The 21,118-nt window shown below is 43.1% G+C and overlaps 1 protein-coding gene across 5 annotated transcripts in view; it reads left to right on the top strand.

Annotated features, from left to right (window-relative positions):
* PLS1 (plastin 1) overlaps positions 1 to 21,118 on the top strand; it is a 135,594-nt gene that overhangs the window by 43,348 nt on the left and 71,128 nt on the right. Inside the window, exon 1 of one of the 5 annotated variants that reach the window (XM_089331098.1) lies at positions 14,827 to 14,849. The exons of the other annotated variants lie outside the window; for them this stretch is intronic. The gene's annotated coding sequence lies outside the window, so the exon portion shown is untranslated. Of the gene's footprint in view, positions 1 to 14,826; positions 14,850 to 21,118 lie in introns of those variants that run through there. 5 annotated transcript variants of the gene reach the window in all.

The following is a 21,118-nucleotide window of genomic DNA, read 5'->3' as shown; positions in this document are numbered from 1 at the left end:
AAGGTTATTAATAAATCCTTTCAGTTTCAGTCTATGTGTACCCTTACAGGTAAATAAAGTTTTTGTAAATAGCATAGTGTTGAGTTTTATTTTTTTATTTTTTTAATGCATTTGGTCATTCTATGTCTTTTTAAATGGATAATTTAATTCATTTACATTTAAGGTGATTATTGATAGGGATGATCTTATCACTGCCATTTTGATACCTTTTTTTTTTTTTTTTATTGGAGAGGCAGAGTTACAGACAGAGAGGTCATTGATCTGCTGGTTCACTCCCCAAATGGCCACAATGGCTGGAACTGAGCCAATCCGAAGCCAGGAGCCAGGAACTTTCTCCAGGTCTCCCATGTGGGTACAGGGGCCCAAACACTTGGGCCATCTTCTACTGCTTTCCCAGGCCATAGCAGCAAGCTGGATTGGAAGAGGAGCAGCCAAGACACAAATTGGTGCCCATGTGGCATGCCAGTGTCACAGGCAGAGGCTTAGCCTGCTACACCACAATGTGGGCTCCATTGTTTTCTAGTTTTATTGTCTTTCCTCCTTCCTATGAAGTCTTCTTCTCTCCCTGTTCAATAGTCATTCTTTGTGGTTATGTGATTTTTCTCTATTAGTGTGCTTTGATTCTTTGGTTATTACTTTTGGTAAGTCTGTTATAGTGTTTTACTTTGTGGTTACAATGAGAACTATAAAAAATATATTTTGGTTATTACAAGCTATTTTGAAATGATAGAAACCTGACATTCATTAGAAAGATAATAAGAGGTAAGAAATACAAATGAAGAATTCTACTAGACTTTTTTTTTTTTTTTTTTTTGGACAGGCAGAGTGGATAGTGAGAGAGAGACAGAGAGAATGGTCTTCCTTTTTGCTGTTGGTTCACCCTCCAATGGCCGCCACGGCTGGCACGCTGCAGCCAGCACACCGTGCTGGTCTGAAGGCAGGAGCCAGGTGCTTCTCCTGGTCTCCCATGCGAGTACAGGGCCCAAGCACTTGGGCCATCCTCCACTGCACTCCCTGGCCACAGCAGAGAGCTGGCCTGGAAGAGGGGCAACCAGGACAGAATCCGGCGCCCTGACCGGGACTAGAACCCGGTGTGCCGGCACCGCAAGGCAGAGGATTAGCCTAGTGAGCCATGGCACCGGCCTCTACTAGACTTTTATTCCATTACTGTTCACGTTTAAATTTTAAAAATTTGTTTATTTTATCTGAAAGGCAGAAAGAAAGAGAGACAAAAAGAGGTTTCCTATCTGCTGGTTCGCCACCCAAATGCTCTCAGTGGCTGGGGCTGGGGCTTGGAAAGACTTAAACTGGGAGCTGGGAATTTGAGTCAGGTTTCCCACGTGGGCGGCACAACTCAGCTACATGAGCCGTCCCTGCTGCCTTCTAGGTGGCACATTAACATGAAGCTGGAATCAGGAGTGGGGCTGGGCCTTGCAATCAAGCGTTCTGATACAGGGTGTGGATTGCAAGTGGCATCCTAATCACTATACTATGTGCACATCTATTGAATCTTTTTTCTAAAAAATAATTTTTATATATTTGAGAGAGTCAGAGAGTTGGAGACAGAGAGGAACAGATGGAATGAGAGCATTCCCTTCACCTCATCAGTCCCCAGATGCTATGAAGGGCCTGAGTAGGCTCGAAGTTGGGAGCTGGGAACTCAATCTAGGTTTCCTACTTGGGTGGTAGGAACCCTATCACTTGGGCCACCACCACTGCCACCCAGGTCAACAGTAGCTGGATTCAGGAGCTAGAGCTGGAATTCAGTTCAGGTGGGTTGATGTGGGATGTGGGCATCTTGGCTACCAGGCTACATACCTCCTCCCACATTTTGAATTTTGATGTCCTATTTTAAGTCTTTCTATACTGCTTATCCCTTCACATATTGTTAATATGTTAATCTAGTTATTACTTTTGAGTGTTTTGCCTTTTAGACTTCATGTGAAGCTGTGAATGATTTATGTATCATGAGCATTCTGAATTTGTAAAGTTATTCTTTTTCTACTTTCTGATAATTTCTTCATTGTTAGTCTTTCAGTTTGAAGAACTCCTTTTAGCATTTCTTGTAAGACAGGTCTGGTGGTGAAAAAGTCAGTTTTTATTTGCCTGGGAATGTCTTTATCTCACTTTCATATACAAATGATAGCCTTGGGTACAGTATTCTAGGCTGGCTTTTTTTTTTTTTCTCCTGTTAGTACTATGAAAGTCTCCTCCTACTCGCTCCTGTCCTGTCACGGTTCTGCTGAGAAATATGCAGTCAGGTGAACTGGGATTCCTTTATTTTGTTATTTGTTTCTTTTGTCTCATAGTTTTGAGAATCTTCTCCTTAACTTTGCAGAGCTTGATTATAAAAAATGTGGGATAGACTTGGTTAAACTGAATCTGACCTTGACCTGTGATCTTTGTGTACTTGGTAATTGTGTCTTTCTATTGATTTGGGAAGTTTTCTGTTATCTCTTGGAATGTGCTTTCCATCCCTTTGGCATTCTCAAGTCTCTCTCGAATCCCAGTTACTCAGATATTTGATCTTTTCATGCTGTCCCAAAGTTTCTGTGTTTTCTTCATTGCTCTTAGTTCTTTTTTCTGTTCCTCCCCAAGATGTGCATTTTCGAAAAGCATACTTTTGAACTCACTGATTTTTTTCTTTTGTTTTCTCTTTTTCTATTTTTGCCTTCTATTGGGTTTTTAATTTTGCTTATTTTCAATGGAAGGATTCTTTTTTGATTTTTTAAATTTATCTCAACCTTTCTATCAGGATTCTCATTTGAGTATTAAATCATTTTTTCCTGTTTCTTCTGATGTTTGTCCAGTTTCCTTAAAATGGCTATTTTAGATTCTTCATCAGAGCATTGGATAGTGTCAGGTCCAAGTTGGTCTTTCGTTTATTTGGTGAGGTCATTGTTCCCTGAGAGTTCTTGGTATATGGCATCATCTGCTCTTTGAAGGGTTTACTTTTTCCCAGTCTGGCTTCATCTGTGGCTGTTCTTTTGGATATTCTAAGCATCCCATTCATTTTATCTGAGCCCACGGACCCTAATCGAGGTTTGCCACAATTCCTACTGCCAGTGCCCTGTTGGTGCCTCAGTAATGGCCTGAGCTGAGATCTGTCCTAAATCTCCATTAGATCTGCGGCTCAGGATGAACTGAAAAGGCATTGAAAAAGAGGTAACCTATCCCTACAAGCCTCCTGGGGCTGGGCTGACCCAAAGACACTGACGATGCAATGCTAGATTATACTCAGAGCCCACAGCTCATCTTGAGTCCCATCCTTAAGAAATCTCATTATGGAGCTGGTGTTGTGGCGTAGCAGGTTAAGCTGCCATTTGCAGCACCAGCACCCCATAGTGGTGTCAGTTCAAGTCCCAGCTGTTCGGCTTCCAATCCAGCTCCCTGCTAATGCACCTGGGAAAGCACTGGAGGATGGCCCAAGTCTTTGGGCCCCTGCACGCACCTGAGAAACCCAGACGAAACTCCTAGTTCCTGGTTTCAACCTGGCTTAGCTGCAGCCATTGTGGCCACTTGGGGAGAGAAACAGTGGATGGAAGATCTCTCTTTCTCTCTGTCTCTCCCTTCTCTCTGTAACTCTGACTTTTAAATAAATAAATAAATAAATAAATATTTTTTTTTTTACAAAAGGACGTCTCATTATGTATGAGTGAAATTTCCAAAATCTGAAAAAGTCCAGATGATCCAAAACATTTCTGATCTCAAGCATTTTGAATATGGGATTCTCAACATGTATATATTTTTATTTTCATATTTATATTCTACTTAATATGTATATGACATGTGCTAGAGCATATATAACATATTTAAAAGAATGAGGTGATTTTTAAAATGTATTATTAATTAGAAAGTCTTTTTTTTTTTAAAGATTTATTTATTTATTTGAAGGGTAGAGTTACAGAGAGGCAGAGGTGGAGAGAGAGAAAGGTCTTCCATCTGCTGGTTCACTCCCCAGGTGGCCACAATGGCTGGAGCTGCACCGATCTGATGCCAGGAGCTTCTTCCAGGTCTCCCACACAGGTGCAGGGGCCCAAGGACTTGGGCCATCTTCTACTGCTTTCCGAGGCTGTAGCAGAGAGCCGGATCAAAAGTGGAGCAGTCAGGACTCGAATTGGCACCTATATGAGATGCCGGCACTGTAGGCAGCGGCTTAACCTGCTAAGCCACAGCACCGGCCCCTACAAAGTCTTTATGATAAGCTTACCTATATCTCTCATGGTATAATATACACAGAAATTGTTTATTGTTAATATCAGTGTAAAGCTGTATTTAACATAATCTTGATCAATTTGAAATGTTTTGCCAATTGGTGATGATATGTGCCCCAGTTTTGTTTTCTAGCATAGCTGGTGAGAGGCATACTAGAATTGAGTGTCAGCTCTGTGTGTGATTTGTTTTTCAGTCCCCAGTGACTTTGCAGGCATCACCTCCATTTAGTGAGGGTAGTAGATTTGCCATCAACTGGGTTGTATACAAGTACTCCAAAAACTTTGTGGAAAGTTGAATTAGAAGATAATTTTTTGCACTAAAATAAACTTTTGAACTTCACGCTTTCCTTCATGATAACTGATCTTTAATACTATTTTCCATGACCTTTGTGAAGTTTACTGGAATAGTTCATCAAATCAGACATCTGCAGACTGTGGTTGTCACAAATGCTGGTAGTCCACAATTAACAGTGATCCACAGTCCAGCTTCTACTTTGTGGAATTTCCACTCCTCTCCTCGGATAGCCCTTGAACTGTTTTTGTTGTGGGATTGTGTCATAGGAACCAAGTTAGGTCACTACTGAAAACATACATGTGAAATATTTGTATAGCTAATTGTGTTCCTTTTTTTTTTCAAGTTTTAAAAATAAATATAAGCAGTTCTAATGTTTAGTTCCTGTCTCTGGTACAGACCATTGTTCTGTTATTGAGTTATTTACAGTGGAGATAAGGGCATGGCTTCCGTTTTCTCATTTGTGACAAGAGGAGATTGGACTAAATGCATTGTAAGGTGTTATTTGGAGTGAGGGGGATTTTACCTCATTTGGTCTTTTTTTTTTTTTTAAGATTTATTTATTTATTTGAAATGCAGAGTTACAGAGAGGCAGAAGCAGAGAGAGAGAGAGAGAGAGACTTCCATCCTCTGGTTCACTCCCCATTTGGCCTCAACAGCCAGAGCTGAGCCAATCCGAAACCAGAAGCCAGGAGCTTCTTCTGGGTCTTTCACCTGTGTGGCAGGGGCCCAAGTGCTTGGGCTGTCTTCCACTGTTTTCCCAGGCCACAGCAGAGAGCTGGATCAGAAGTGGAGCAAGTGGGACTTGAACCACAGCTCATTTGGGATGCCGGCACTCAGGCAACAGCTTTACCTGCTATGCCACAGCGCTGCCCCCTTGTTTAGTCTTTTTTTAATTTCTTTTGGACTGATAAATGGCTATTAACTCATCTTTATACTGACTGCCTAGAACTCATTTGTGCAAGGAATAATGGTTCCAAAAGTGACCTTAGTAAGTGACATGTTAGGATTTGCTTTTTAAGTGAAGATTGGGAAATACCTGTTATACCCAAACTAGAACTTTAAAAAGTCTGCTTTCTCTTCAAGGCCTCCCCACCTTAATCACTATCTGCTTAGGATATCTTGATCAGAGCCTGTGTTTGGATGTGTTTGTTCCTGCTTTGTTCAAACAGTAGAATTCTGGGTGCACATTGGTCGGTGGACTTGAATTATGGTTTTGTGTGTACATACATGTTTGCCTTACGGGAGGCATAGCTGTTTATTACTAAGTTTTGTAACAGCAAGCCTTGCAGATCAACTGATTCCTTTTCAATGAGAGTTTTGAAGAATGCTTTTTGGAATATTAAGTATACCTTTTACAAGAAAATATTTAAAAAGATTTTGTTCCGAAGGTTCTTTTTTGAAGTCCCTGAGGCCTGGCACCTGTACATGTCTAGAAGGTCCATGTGAGCTTGTGGTGGGGATGTGTCCATGAACTCTGTGAACTTCTTTGTAACAGTCAGATCTTTGTGTATTTTCTCTGAGTGGAAAAAAAAAGGCTAAAAATAAAATTTCGGGTTTATCAAACAAGCTAAAAATCAAAAGTTACCTGACCATGTCTGGAGATACTTTTAATTTTCTTGACAAAGGAACTATTACTGCACTAAGGTATAGAGGCCAGAGACACTGACAGACATCCTATAATCTTTAAGAATCTTTAACAATCAAAACCACAGGGAAAATGGAGGCATTTCACATACAACCAAGTATTTATATAAATTTGTTTACCTTACAATCTGATTTTCATCCCTTTTGTAGGATTTCAGCTCTCTACAATATTTCTTGACCTTACCATGAATATCAGTAGTACTTATAACATACTGAATAGTTCTGAATCTGCCATTATTTCTGCTAATTTATATATTCATGACATCATAGTTATTATCAATAATGATCTTTATAAATTCCTTAATTGATTCCTATTGGATATAATAAGCAATCTTTTACTTTTTAGTATAAAGGCAGGGTGAGAAAGTAGAAGAGAACCATACACGGAATCGTTTTGTAAACCCATATGCTGAGTCATCTGATTTCAATGTCTACATAAAAGAGGCTCAGATCTCTTTCTTGAATATCACATAGAAAGATGATTCCCTGGTTGCCTTGAGAACGTATTTCGTGACTTCATTGCCCCTTGTTATACAAGAATTGGAGTGGCTCATTGAAAGGAACACGGGACTGAGGCACAGGCACACTGCAAAGAGTACTGGCATTGACACTTACCAGTGGATGACCTAGGCTGTGCAGGTTGACCTCTCTGAGTCTGTTTTCTTCTATGCAGAGATGGGAACAAGAGTAGGGTAAGCAGCAGGACTAAAAATACAATGTGTGTATATATAAACTAATTCATTTAATATTAGTATTTTATTCCTATTTTTCATTTGAGGAAACAATATTATAGTATATTTAGTATTGCTGTTTTGAGTTCTGTAGCTTAACCCACTAGGGTGTAAGAGTCAGCTGTGATGCTAGGTGAGTATGGGGAAGTGCTTTAAAGATTAGAAAGAACTTCAGGACTTCATAATGAAATAGTTCTTTATGGTGCCGTGGTGGTCTTCTTCGGTGTTTGATTTTATGCCACGATAAAGAATCAGTTTCAAGCTTATGAACTGTATATTCTCTCACAAGCTTTATATTATTATTAGCTAAGAATAAATCTCCAGGAAATGTTTCTTTTTCTTTCTTTCTTTCTTTTTCTTTTTCTTTTTTTTTTTTTTTTTTGACAGGCAGAGTGGACAGTGAGAGAGAGAGACAGAGAGAAAGGTCTTCCTTTTTGCCGTTGGTTCACCCCCCAATGGCCGCTGCTTTTTCTTTCTTTCTTTCTTTTTTTTTTTTCTTTTTTTTTTTTTTTTTTTTGACAGGCAGAGTGGACAGTGAGAGAGAGAGACAGAGAGAAAGGTCTTCCTTTTTGCCGTTGGTTCACCCCCCAATGGCCGCGCTGATCCGAAGCCGAGAGCCAGGTGCTTCTCCTGGTCTTCCATGTTGGTGCAGGGCCCAAGCACTTGGGCCATCCTCCACTGCACTCCCTGGCCACAGCAGAGAGCTGGCCTGGAAGAGGGGCAACCAGGACAGAATCCAGCACCCCGACTGGGACTAGAACCCGGTGTGCCGGCGCTGCAAGGCAGAGGATTAGCCTAGTGAGCCGCGGCGCTGGCCGGAACTCAGTCTTACCTGGAATAGCAGAAGCACAGCCCTTGGTGTTTGGCACAGTTTTTGAGTTGTATGACTCCAGGACCTACCAACTGAGTGGTACTGGGCAAGTTAGTTAACCCTGGTAATTTTGAGTTTATCAGTAAAAATATAGATAGCAACTACTATTTTTGGGAGTTGTTATGGATTGAAAGTAATTTATATAAAGTGCCTGGAACACCTTTAGCAGAGTTCTGATTAACACTGAGTGAGGAAGCTACCTGGCAACCTGGGAAAGAACTGTCTGAAAGGACTAGAGGCCACACCGGGCCAGGAATAGTACCTGTCTTCCAGGCTAGAAATAGTGTAGAGTTACAGAGTAGAGTACCCAGAGCAGCGCCCTTCAGCAGTGGGGAATAGTGAGCCCTTAGACAGTGCTTTCTCAACCTGAGGACTTTCAGAAGGTTGGACTTGGTAATTCCTTATGTCAGGGGATCCCCTGTGCATCCCTGGCCTCAACACGTTAAATGCCAGTAATACCTCCTCTGTCATGAAAATAAAAATCTCTCCAGACATTGCCAGATGTCCTCTTCCTATGTTGGGAACTGTAGCCCTATACTCAGTGCTGCCCTGGTCCTGCCAACTGTATTTGAAATCAAGCCCTGGGGGGCTGGCGCTGTGGTGTAGTGGGTAAAGCTGCCACCTGCAGTGCCAGCACCCTATATTGTCACCAGTTTGAGTCCTGGCTGCTCCACTTCCCATCCAGCTCACTGCTATGGCCTGGGAAAGCAATAGAAGATGGCCCAAGTCATTGGGCTCCTGCATCCATGTGGGAGACCCTGGGGAAGCTCCTGGCTCCTGGCTTTGGATTGGCCCAGCTCCAGCCATTGCAGCCAATTGGGGAGTGAACCAGTGGATGGAAGACCTCTCTCTCTCTCTCTCTCTCTCTCTCCCTCCCCCTCCCTCCCTCTCTCTCTCTGCCCCCTCCCTCCCTCTTTCTCTCTCTCTGCCTCTCCTCTCTCTGTGTAACTCTGAATTCAGAGTTACACAAAATAAATAAATAAATCTTAAAAAAAAATCAAGCCCCAGAAGGATTAAACTGCAATAAAAAGAAAAAAGTTTCAAATTCATATGAAATCTCAAGGGAGTCTGAGTAGCTGAAACAGTCTGGGGAAAACAAAGCAAAAGAACAAAGTTGGAGGCCTCACACTTCTTTTTTTTTTTTTTTTTTTTTTTTTTTGACAGGCAGAGTGGACAGTGAGAGAGAGAGAGACAGAGAGAAAGGTCTTCCTTTGCCATTGGTTTACCCTCCAATGGCCGCCGCGGCCAGCGCATGGCGCTGATCTGAAGGCAGGAGCCAAGTGCTTCCTCCTGGTCTCCCATGGGGTGCAGGGCCCAAGTACTTGGGCCGTCCTCCACTGCACTCCCTGGCCATAGCAGAGAGCTGGCCTGGAAGAGGGGCAACCGGGACTAGAACCCGGTGTGCCAGTGCTGCAAGGCGGAGGATTAGCCTAGTGAGCCGCAGCGCCAGCAGCCTCACACTTCTTAAAATCAAAACATATTACAAAGCCACAGTAATCAAGATATTACTCATATTTGAAGAGATCATGTCAACATTTTTCCAGATTTGTTAAGAACTATAAACCTGTAGATCCAAGCTCAATGAATCCCAAGTAAAGGATATATGTGGAAAACTACATCATAGCACCTCATAATTAAATTGCTTAAAATCAATGATAAGGATAAAATCTTAAAAGAAGCCAAAGAAAAAAAAGACATGTTATATACAGAGGAAGAAAGATAAAGAGGGCTGGCATTGTAGTGCAGCAGGTTAAGCCATCACCTACAACCCCAGCACCCAGTATTGGAGCATTGGTTCAAGTCGCGGATGCTCTGCTTGCAATCCAGCTCCCTGCTAATGTACCTGGGAAAGCAGCAGAAGATGGCCCAAAGGTTTGGGAAACCTGGATGGAGTTCCAGGTTCTTGGCTTCAGCTGGAGCCATTTGGGGGAGGGAACCAGAAAATGGAAGACTCTCTCCCTCTCACTCTGCCTTTCAAATAAATGAAGTAAATCTTAAAAAAGAAAAAACCAGAGCGATAAAGATGGTGCTGATGTCTTCTTGGAAACAGTGCAGATAAGACAGTGGAGGAGCATCACTAAAGCAATGAGAGAAAACTGGTCCACCTAGAACTGTACACCCAACAGATTTCAGGAAGCAAAGATGAAATAGACTTTTCAGACAAATAAAAATCTATGAGAATTCATCACTAGGAGACTTGCACTATAAGAAATGCCAGTCTTTCAAGCAGAAGGAAAATGATACCTTTTGGAAAAATAGGCATACACAGAGGAATGAAAAGCACCAGAAACGGTGCTGCTTGGGTAAACATAAGATTTTTTTTGTTTTGTTTTGTTTTTTGGTTTTTTTGTTTGTTTGTTTGTTTTTGTTTTTTTTTTTGTTTTTTTTGTTTTTTGTTTTTTTTTTTTTTTTGACAGGCAGAGTGGACAGTGAGAGAGAGAGACAGAGAGAAAGGTCTTCCTTTGCCGTTGGTTCACCCTCCAATGGCCGCCGCGGCCGGCGCGCTGCGGCCGGCGCACCGCGCTGATCCGATGGCAGGAGCCAGGAGCCAGGTGCTTTTCCTGGTCTCCCATGGGGTGCAGGGCCCAAGCACCTGGGCCATCCTCCACTGCACTCCCTGGCCACAGCAGAGGGCTGGCCTGGAAGAGGGGCAACCGGGACAGAATCCGGCGCCCCAACCGGGACTAGAACCCGGTGTGCCGGCGCCACAGGCGGAGGATTAGCCTAGTGAGCCGCGGTGCCGGCCAAGATTTTTTTCTTATTTAAATCTCTTTAAGAGATAATTACTTAAATAACAATATAAAGTTATTATGGGATTTATAATACATGTGATGTAAATGACAAAAATAGTATAATGTCCAAGGAGGAAATAGAAGTCATAATATTCTTACACTATATGTGAAATGTGGTATAATATTTTTTGCATATTTATTGTAATTGGTTAAAGATGTATACCATAAACTTTAAAGCAACTGTTAAAATGGCAAAAGAGTTATATTAATAAGCCAGAAAACAGATAAAATGGAATTATAAGTAATATTTGGGTAATTCACAGAAGAAAAATAGGAAAAAACGAGAAGAGATGGGACAAATAGAAAACAGCAGGATGAGAGACCTAAACCCGGCTGTGCCAGTAATCACATTAAAAATTACTTGTCTAAACATTTCAATTTAGGGGCTGGTGCTGTGGCACAGTGGGTTGAAGCCCTGACCTGAAACGTTGGCATCCCACATGGGTGCTAGTTGAGTCCCGGCTGTTCCACTTCCAGTCCAGCTCCCTGCTAATGTACCTGGTAAAGCGTCAGAGAATGGCCCAAGTGCTTAGACTCCTGCACCCACATGGGAGAGCCTGAAAAGTCTCCTGGCTCCTGGCTTTGAATTGACGCAGCTCTGACTGTTATGGCCATTTGAGGGGTGAGCCAGCAGATGGAAGACCTCTGTCTTTCTCTGTGTCTGCCTCTCTCTGTAACTCTTTTTTCTTTTTTTAAAGATTCATTCATTTATTTATTTGAGAGAGTTACACACAGAGAGGAGAGGCAGAGAGGCAGAGAGAGAGAGAGGTCTTCCATCTGCTGGTTCACTCCCCGATTGGCTGCAATGGCCAGAGCTGAGCTGATCGGAAGCCAGGAGCCATGAGCTTCCTCCAGGTCTCCCACGCAGGTGCAAGGGCCCAAGGACGTGGGCCATCTTTTACTGCTTTCTCAGGCCATAGCAGAGAGCTGGATGGGAAGAGGAGCAGCTGGGACTTGAACCAGCGCCCATTTGGGCTGCCAGCACTCAGGCGGCAGCTTTACCTGCTATGCCACAGCACCAGCCCCATGTAACTCTTTCAAATAAATAAATCTTCCTGAGAGACAGAGGGAGACTGAGCTCTGATCTGGTTCACTGCCCAAATGCCTAAAATGACCTTGGCTGGGGCCAAAGCTGGGAGCTAGGAACTCAATCCAGGTCTCCCATTTTGGTGGCAGGAACTCAATTATTTGAACCATCACTGCTGCCTCCCAGGGTCTGCATTAGTAGCAAGCTGGAGTTAGGAAGCTGAAAAATTGAAATAGTGCTCTGATATGGGACGTGGATGTCTGAACCAGTTTCTTAACTGCTAGGCCCTTAAAAAAAAGCACTCTATAAAAAGACACAGATAGGATAAACCAATGAGATTGAATAAAAAAATGTCAGGCAGCTACTAATCAAAATAAAGCTGGACTCCGTGTAAACATCAAGTAGATTTTTACTTTTAAAGTAAAGTAAATTTCAGAGCAAAACTATTACCAGGGTTAAAAAAAAAAGTCATTATTGAATATAAAGGGATCAATTCATGAAAAGGACAGAATAGTTCTGAATATTTATGTACCTAATAAGAGAGCTTCAAAATAAATGGTGCAAAAGTTGATAGTACTGCAAGAGCACATAGATCCACAATTATAGTTGAAGATTCTAATTGAAGAAGCAGTAGACAAAAATTCAATAAGGATGTAGAAGACCCAAAGAATACTACCACCCAGCTTGATCTTCATGATATTTATAGAACACTCCACCTAACGGCAGCAGAACACCCTTTTAAAGTATTTATAGGACATTTACTAAAACCGACCATATGTTGGACCATAAAACAAGTCTCAATGAATGTAAAATGTGAAAGGGTTCAACTAACATAAAGTATGTTTTCTCATTGCTGTGGAAGTAAATTAGAAGCAGATTTGGAAATTTACACACCTTATAACTCAGGGATTCAAGAAGAAATTAAAAGATGAATTAGTAAGAATTTTGAACTGAGTGAAAATGAAAAGTAAATGTGCTGTTGAAACAATACAAGGGGGAATTTATTTTAAAAATATTTATTTATTTTTAAAGATTTTTTTATTTACTTGAAAGAATTACACAGAGAGAGAGAGAGAGAGAGCGAGAGAGAGAGCTCCTCCATCCGCTGGTTCACTCTCCAGATGGCCTCAATGGCTGGAGCTGAGCCCATCCAAGGCCAGGAGCCAGGAGTTTCCTCTAGGTCTCCCATGTAGGTGCAGGGGCCCAAGGACTTGAGCCATCTTCTGCTGCTTTCCCAGACCATAGCTGAGAGCTGGATAGGAGGTGGAGCAGCCGGGACTTGAACTGGCACCCATATGGGATGCTGGCGCTGCAAGCAGTGGCTTTACCCGCTACGCCACAGTGCCAGCCCCCTGTAGGGGGAATTTATAGCACTAAATATCCATATTTGAAAAGAAGACAGGTCTCAAGTAAGTGATCTCACCTTCCATCTTCAGAAATCAAAGAAGAAGAACTAATTAAGTCTAGAGTAAGCAGAAGAAAGAATGACGTGGGCCCTGATGATAAAAGGAGTCTCTCCTGATTTATCTGGTCTCTTCTAAGCTCTGGGGTCCTAGTACAGATCAGAGACTGTAGAGGGCTCTATATAACAAGTAGCATTGGTTTTCTAACACTGTGTACGTCTGATAGGTAAATTCGATTTGAATTGGGAAAATAAGGAAGATAGTCTAAGCATTAGAGAATATTTTATACCTTTACAACTTATTAGGTTTATTTTTAAAATTCTCTACCTCCTTGTTTACTTTTGACTAAACTGTCAACAGCTAAGATCTCCTATAGTTATTGTGCAAACTGTACAAACCAGCTTTAGAGATAAAGGAAATAATAAGAGCACATAAACATTAATGCCTGTTGTGTCTTAATGTTGCCTTGAATCTCTTGTAAAATGACTGTTTTCTTTGGTTTTTGCTTCAAATTCTCTGTTGATGTAAATACTCTTGCCTCGAACTGTTGATGACTTTGTCTAGAACTCTGAGCACATCATTTCATTCTTTAATCTAGATGCCAGTTCTCTTATCTGCAGAGTAAGAGTAAGGAGCATGGACATGATTTTATAAATGTTATAAATCATAAACTTCATTGTTGCTTAGTTTCTCTTTCGAAATGATCATGTCTGCTAACAATGAGATAATAGATGTGGAACTGTTTGGGAAAGTGTAAAGTGCTTGGTACGTATAAAGTGTGGTTATTAATTTTCCTAGTGCTGGGATTCTGGTGAGAGAAAATTTCCAGAGCTGGTAGTGGGTACTACTTTCTTCCACGTTCCAACAGCAGAAGCTGCAGATATTTCATGGTTCCCTGGCAAGTATCTGTTTGTATTGTTGGGCATTCATCCTTTGTGAGTAGAACAAAATTACAACCTCTTATGCTTGGGCCATCTTCCACTGCTTTCCCAGGGTATTAGCAGAGAGCTGGATTGGAAGAGGAGCAGCCAGGACTTGAACTGGCACCCAAATGGTGCCAACTGGCACTGCAGGTGGAGGCTTAACCTACTATACCATAGCCTGGCCCCTGAAGCTGATTTTTAAAAATCTATAACCTGGGGGCTGGTGCTATGGCATAGCAGGTGCTTAAGCTACAGCCTGCAGTGCCAGCGTCCCATATGGGCACCGGTTCAAGTCCTGGCTGCTCCACTTCCGATCCAGCTTTCTGCTATGACCTGGGAAAGTAGTAGAAGGTGGTCCAAGTCCTTGGGCCCCTGCACCCACGTGGGAGACCCAGAAGAAACTTCTGGCTCCTGGCTTCAGATCAGCTCAGCTCCAGCCATTGCAGCCATTTGGAGAGTGAATCAGCAGATGGAAGATCTCCCTCCCTCCCTCCCTCTCTCTCTCTCTCTCTGCATCTGCCTTTCTGTAGCTCTGCCGTTCAAATAAATAAATCTTAAAAAAAAAAAAAAAAACAAGCTACAACCTGTAGAACCTTGGGATTTTAGGACAGATTTCCGTGGATCTTTGTAACAGCGTACATGCCAGTGCCAGTGACAATTCCTTCCTTTGCCCCTCCTTTCTCAGGGTTGTATTCTGCAGATTGCAGAATAGAGGACCTCAGCATTTCAACTCCTGGACACTGTTTTAGGTTTGTGGAAAGAGTGAAACTGCAAGTTTAAACCCCCGTGTGTTTTGGAGGCTGATGTTCAAACCCTGACATGGGAGCACCCTGTGTGGGGCTCTTCTCGCTTTGACACAGTGGAACCAGAATCGCACTTGTGCTGCTGTGAATCATTGACGTTGCCCTTCTAGGCTAGAACTGGGAAAAAGGAGACTCGAAGCCGAGAGGTAATGTCTGGATTATTCCCAAGCACTTGGAAATGACTCCCAGCTTCCTGTTCTCTGATAGCGCTTTGATTTTAGGCATTAAGGCATTCAGAAGGAGATCATGCATTATAGGCAGTTACAATTTTTTTTTATTCTTCCATGAGTTGGTAGTAAGAAACTCACTTCATCCTAACAGTTCTGTACTGGCAAGTTATGTTCTAAGACAGCTTCTCGTGGGAAAAGGTCGCAGGGTGTACAACTCAAGATATGGGCATGATGGGGTCTCTGCAGACCCATGAGTATGAAGGCAACATAGAATTAAGGGTCTGAATTTTTCTTTTCTTTTCTTTTCTTTTTTTTTGTTTGAAGATTTATTTTATCCACCAGAAAGGTACTTGGGCCATCCTCTGTTACTTTCCCAGGCACATTAGCAGGGAGCTGGATTGGAACTGGTGCAGCCTGTGCCCACATGGAAAATGCCAACAGTGCAGGCGGCAGCTTAACCTGTAACACCACAACACCACAGTCCAAGGGTCTGGAATTAGCACACCCTCTGGGTTCAGATCCCAGCTCTGTAACTTACTTTGAGCTTTTGTTTTTTAAGTGTAAAACAAAAATTGTAATAATATTAACCTCATAGAGTTTCTTGAGGACTAGATGAGAAATACGTGTAGTGCTTAGAATACCATATACCCTATGGGGAATACCCATGAATATTTATTGTTAAAAAGATAAGTGAGTGGGCTGGCGCTGTGGCGCACTAGGTTAATCCTCTGCCTGCGGCGCTGGCATCCCATATGGGCACCGATTCTAGTCTCTGCTGCTCCGCTTCCAATCCAGCTCTCTGCTGTGGCCCAGGAAGGCAGTGGAGGATGGCCCAAGTGCTTGGGCCCTGCACCCGTGTGGGAGACCAGGAGGAAGCACCTGGCTCCTGGCTTCGGATCGGCACAGCTCTCGCTGTTGTGGCCATTTGGGGAGTGGACCAGTGGAGGAAGGACCTTTCTCTCTATCTCTCTCTGTAGCTCTACCTGTCAAATAAATAAATAAAAATCTTAAAAAAAAAAAAAAAGATAAGTGAAGAGGCCAGCATTGTGGCATAATGGATAAAAGCCACCACTTGTGATGCCAGAATCCAATATGGGCAATAGTTCGAGTCCTGACTACTCCACTTCTGATGCAACTCCCTGATAATGTGCCTTGGAAAGCAGCGGAGGATGGCCCAAGTACTTGGCACTTTGCACCCATGTGAGAGACCTGGAGGAAGCTCTGGGCTCTAGGCTCCTGGCTTCAGCCTGGCCGAGCCCTGGTAGTTGTAGCCATCTAGGGAGTGAACCAGCAGATGGAAGATTCTCATATTCTCTCTCTCTCTCTCTAACTCTGCCTTTCCAATAAATAAATAAATCTTTGGAAAAAAAAAAAAGTAAGTAAAATCTCACTTGCCTTTGTTTGGACTGCCATTGTGTATGAAGACTGATTTGAGTTTTGTTGGGTGCAGAGCTTGAAGGAGATTTTGTGAGGTTTCCTATTATGACCTTTATGTGTTTTTGGTTGGGTACAGTGAGTCAGGTGGCAAGACTCAGGATAGTATGCCTGCATTTGCTTGGGAGTCAGATTTGGTCCTTCATCTTTGCTTCATGCAAATGTGTAGACTACGCAGAAGGCAAATAAGAGGACAAGGAGATCTTCAACAGTTGCAGGTCTTGCTGTCCTGGCCTCCCTGGGTTACAGGCACGGGCATGTGGCTGAAGCTCAGCCAGGGAGACCCAACATCCTGGGAATTAGACCGTGGTCCACAAATGGTGCTGGGGGAGTCTGAAGACAGTGCTGCAGAATAGCACATCCTAGTTCCCTGGGGAGCTGCTGGGAGCCACCTGCTACCTGCACTGCAGCCTGTTTGTTCAGCCCTTCCTCTGTGAGGTGACTCTTGAAATCCCTCTCCTTCCAGTGTGTTCCTTTTTTTGACAGCATCAATCTTTTTAAATTTACAGTAAGGATACCTTAACTGGCACAGATACTGTGTAGGTAGATTGACTATTTCTATTGTCAGTAAAGGGACACAGATAAAGCCATGAGTCCTGGAAGGTATAGAGAATTCCCCCCATAGACTGCATGTCTTGGGATGAAGGAATATTACTTCTTTCTGAGGTATACAAGAAGAAATGAATTTTTGACCTATTTGAATGGAAAAAAGGAAGTCCTTAGTTCTGCCAATTTTAGCTTACTCCAAATACAAGGTATAGCATGTAGGTATGTTTGTAGATGGAAGGGGTTATTTTCGTATGTCAAAGAAGGAAATTATCAATAGGCAAAAAATCCAACAGGAATTAAAGACTTTCCAAAGGTTGTCATCTTGTAAGACCATTCATCATCATTGCCATCAAGAGATTAAAAAGGGTATTCTTAACTATTTAGTATTGTATTACATCATCTTACCACCTTGTAAGAGTAATGGTTTAGGCCGGCGCCGCAGCTCACTAGGCTAATCCTCCGCCTTGAGGCGCCGGCACACCGGGTTCTAGTCCCGGTTGGGGCGCCGGATTCTGTCCCGGTTGCCCCTCTTCCAGGCCAGCTCTTTGCTGTGGCCAGGGAGTGCAGTGGAGGATGGCCCAAGTGCTTGGGCCCTGCACCCCATGGGAGACCAGGAGAAGCACCTGGCTCCTGCCATCGGATCAGCGCGGTGCGCCGGCCGCGGCGCGCCAGCCGCGGCGGCCATTGGAGAGTGAACCAACGGCAAAAGGAAGACATTTCTCTCTGTCTCTCTCTCTCACTGTCCACTCTGCCTGTCAAAAAAAAAAAAAAAAAAAAAAAAAAGAGTAATGGTTTAACTTATATTCTGGTATATGTAAAATCGCACAAAAAAAGATAATAGAAGGGGCTGGCACTGAGGCACAGTGGCACAGTGGGTTAAGGCTTGGCCCCAGCATCCCATATAGGCACCGGCTGCTCCACTTCAGATCTAGCTCTCTGCCAGTGCGCCTGGGAAAGCAGCAGAAGATGGCCCAAGTCCTTGAGCCCCTGCACTCACGTGTTAGAGGAACCTCATGACTCCTGGCTTTAGATCGGCTCAATTCCAACCATTGCGGCCACTGGGGAATGAATGAACCAGTGGATGGAAGATCAATCGATCGATCTCTTTCTCTCTTTCTCTCTCTCTCTCTCTCTCTCTCTCTACATCTCTTTGTAACTTTTTCTTTCAAATAAATACAAAAGATAATAGAAGGGCATTTTATGAAGTTTTAGAAAAAAACAATGTAATTAAAAATTAAAGTTTTTTGGAGCAAAATAATTTTGAAATCCATACATTTTTCATAGTATACATTTTAGGTTACTTTTTGAAGTAACCTCATGTAATACCATATGAATGGTTAAGAACTGTATGTTGTCAGACTCTGAATGCTCTGGGAAAAAAATCACTGAAGATTTTCCTCTCAGCTGAAATTTGCATCTCTTTCTGTCTGTTGATTTTTCTTTTCTTTTTTTAAGATTTATTTATTTATTTGAAAGAGTTACAGAGAGAGAGAGAGAGAGAGAGAGAGAGAGGAAGCGACAGAGAGGAACGTCTTCTATCCACTGATTCCCTCCTCAGATGGCTGCAATTGTCGGGGCTGGGCCAGGCCAAACCCAGGCGCATCATCCAGATCTCCCACAAGGATGGCAGGGGCCCAAGCACTTGGGCCATCCTCTGCTGCTTTCCCAGGCTATGAGCAGGGAGCTGGATCAGCAGTGGAGCCACTGGGACTCAGACTGGCACCCATATAGGATGCTGGCGTTATGGGTGGCAGGTTTACCCACTATGCCACAATGCTGGCCCTGTTCATTTTTCAAAGTCCAGCTCAAAGAGTACCTCCTCTCTAAGTCACTCTTGAATCCTCCACTCAGAAAATTCTTTCTTTCCTGCCTATCTCACCGTAGCTTAGATGGTGGTTCTGGGGGTACCGTTCTAGTTCATTCTGAGACTCTCTGGTAGGGACCATATTGAACAGGGGATCCTAAAGCTCAAGTCTCAGTGGGAAAGAGCTGCAGTGTGAGTGATGTCTGCAGTGGGTGAGGAAGTCTCATGTGTTTGTTGTGGATATCATCTTTGCTTCCTTGACCTCTTGCTAAACTAGAAACTTCTTGAGAGTCAAGTCTGTATGTGAGCCACCATTTGATTGCCTCCAATACTTGGCACAATACCTAGCACCTGCGAGGCCACTTGGCATGCCCACACCCCATATCGTAGTGCTTGGTTCTTCCACTTCAGATCTGCCTTCCTCTAATGTGCACCCCAGGAAGCAGCAGGTAGCAGCTCAAGTACTTGACTCTCTGCTACCCACATGTGAGGCCTAGATTGAGTTCCTGGCTTTGGCCCAGGGCCAACTTTGTTGTGGACGTTTGGGGAGTGGACCAGCAGATAGAAGATCTCTACTTCCCCCTCATTTCCCCCCAGATCTACCTTGCGAATAAAATGAAAATAGTTTTTTTTAAAATATATGCTGAAAATGGAATGAGGGAAATGAAAAACATGGAATCTGAGTTGTGTTTTCAGGGTGGATGAAGATTTTTAGGCAGAATAGAGTTTCTAGGGGCTGAAAAGGGTGTGAAGGAAAGTTGTAGGACAATAAGCAAGAGGTGTTGGGAGAAAGAGAAGGCCTTGCTCAGGGTACAGTGGGAAGTAAGTGGAAAATAAGGCTTTTTAAAAGGAAAGGACTGGAACTTAGAGGTAAAAGTTTAACTAAAATTGGTGATGCTGTGGTCTTCTTAAGAATATCGTTTGGGGCCAGCACCATGGCCCACTTGGTTAATCCTCCGCCGGTGGCACTGGCATCCTATATGGGCGCCAGGTTCTAGTCCCAGTTGCTCCTCTTCCAGTCCAGCTCTCTGCTGTGGCCCGGGAAGGCAGTGGAGGATGTCCCAAGTGCTTGGGCCCTGCACCCGCATGGGAGACCAGGAGGAAGCGCCTGGCTACTGGCTTCGGATCGGCACAGTTCCGGACGTAGTGGCCATTTGGGGGTGAACGAACAGAAGGAAGATCTTTGTCTCTCTCTCTCTCTCACTGTCTGTGACTCTATTTTATTTGACTGTATCTGTCAAATAAAAAAAAGAAGAATATTGTTTGAGGTAGAGTTTAAGAATAAACAGGAGAGAGAAAATTGAGTTGTGGGAAGCATTAGCTTTTGGAATGTTTTCCTCTTCTAGAATTTCAAAATAGAGGATAACTGGGCAGCTTATTTAATTTAGAACAGCAATATAGTGACATCACTATTGTAAACTAAAACTTCAAAACAGCAGCAAAAGCAACAAAGATTTGATAAAGAAGTCTATCATGTCTGATGTTCCCGCTTAAGGTTTATTTCAGGCTAATTTCTCTGAGAGGCCGTAAGTTCATTAGATGTCTGACCATGTGCAAAGATGTTATTACAGAAATGAATGGAGACTTACCCTTGCAGCTTCGTACATTGCCAAATTGCTGTCTGCCGTGCATCTTTCTTGTCCCCTTTGTGCTTTGGGAACTTACTACCATGCCACAGTAAACCGTAGTGTCTTAAATCCCTATTCCTAATGCCTTTGACATAGACTTTATCAGTCCCCAGTGTCTCTTCCTTAGCTTGAAGTTCTTGTCTCCATCTTGATGGTTACAGGTCTCAACTCCTTACTGAAGATTAACTCCCTGAAGTAGAGGAGTAGCACATGGGCAGGCTGGCCCTACACAATGGAGATCTGAAGACTCAGGAATCAGTTATTACTTCTGTGGTTGACATCCAAACACTGGTTTACAATTTCGAGGAACCCTGGGCCCTGGTCAAGCAGAACATCTGTAAACCCCAAACAGGCTGTAACCCACTTTGCCCTCAGCATTCTCAGCGTGTCGCTGGCAGATTGAAGGAAGGCCACAGGTGCTGTGGACGGACCAGCCAGAGAAATGCACTTGAGTCGGTCTCGTGATCCACCCCAGCTTCATCTATGATATTCACCACCCTTAAAGTCTGGAAATGGAGCCATAACTGCATGACTTCAGTTCTGCACATTGCAAAATAAACAACTACCTTCTTCCACCACTCCAGCGGCAGTGATTAGCTTATGGTTGGGTGAGCAGATTCAGGTTTTGAGGTTTTACAGCAATTCTACTGAGGTCTGGGTCAACTACCCCTTTGGAAATCAAACTTGCTTACAGGGGTTGATGTTTGGTGTGCTCATTTTGGTGGGATATTGGATAAGCCTGCAAACATCTTGGATAAATATTTCTTTACTATCAGAGGTTGGGTAAATTACTTTTATTTCTTTATGTGCAATGTGTTAGGCATTTCCTG

The sequence above is a fragment of the Oryctolagus cuniculus genome, chromosome 4 (assembly GCF_051225735.1).
Source record: "Oryctolagus cuniculus isolate XC-2025 breed Fujian yellow rabbit chromosome 4, ASM5122573v1, whole genome shotgun sequence".
Taxonomy (NCBI): domain Eukaryota; kingdom Metazoa; phylum Chordata; class Mammalia; order Lagomorpha; family Leporidae; genus Oryctolagus; species Oryctolagus cuniculus.
Note: the sequence above shows the minus strand (reverse complement) of the source record. Positions and strands in the feature narration are given on the sequence as shown.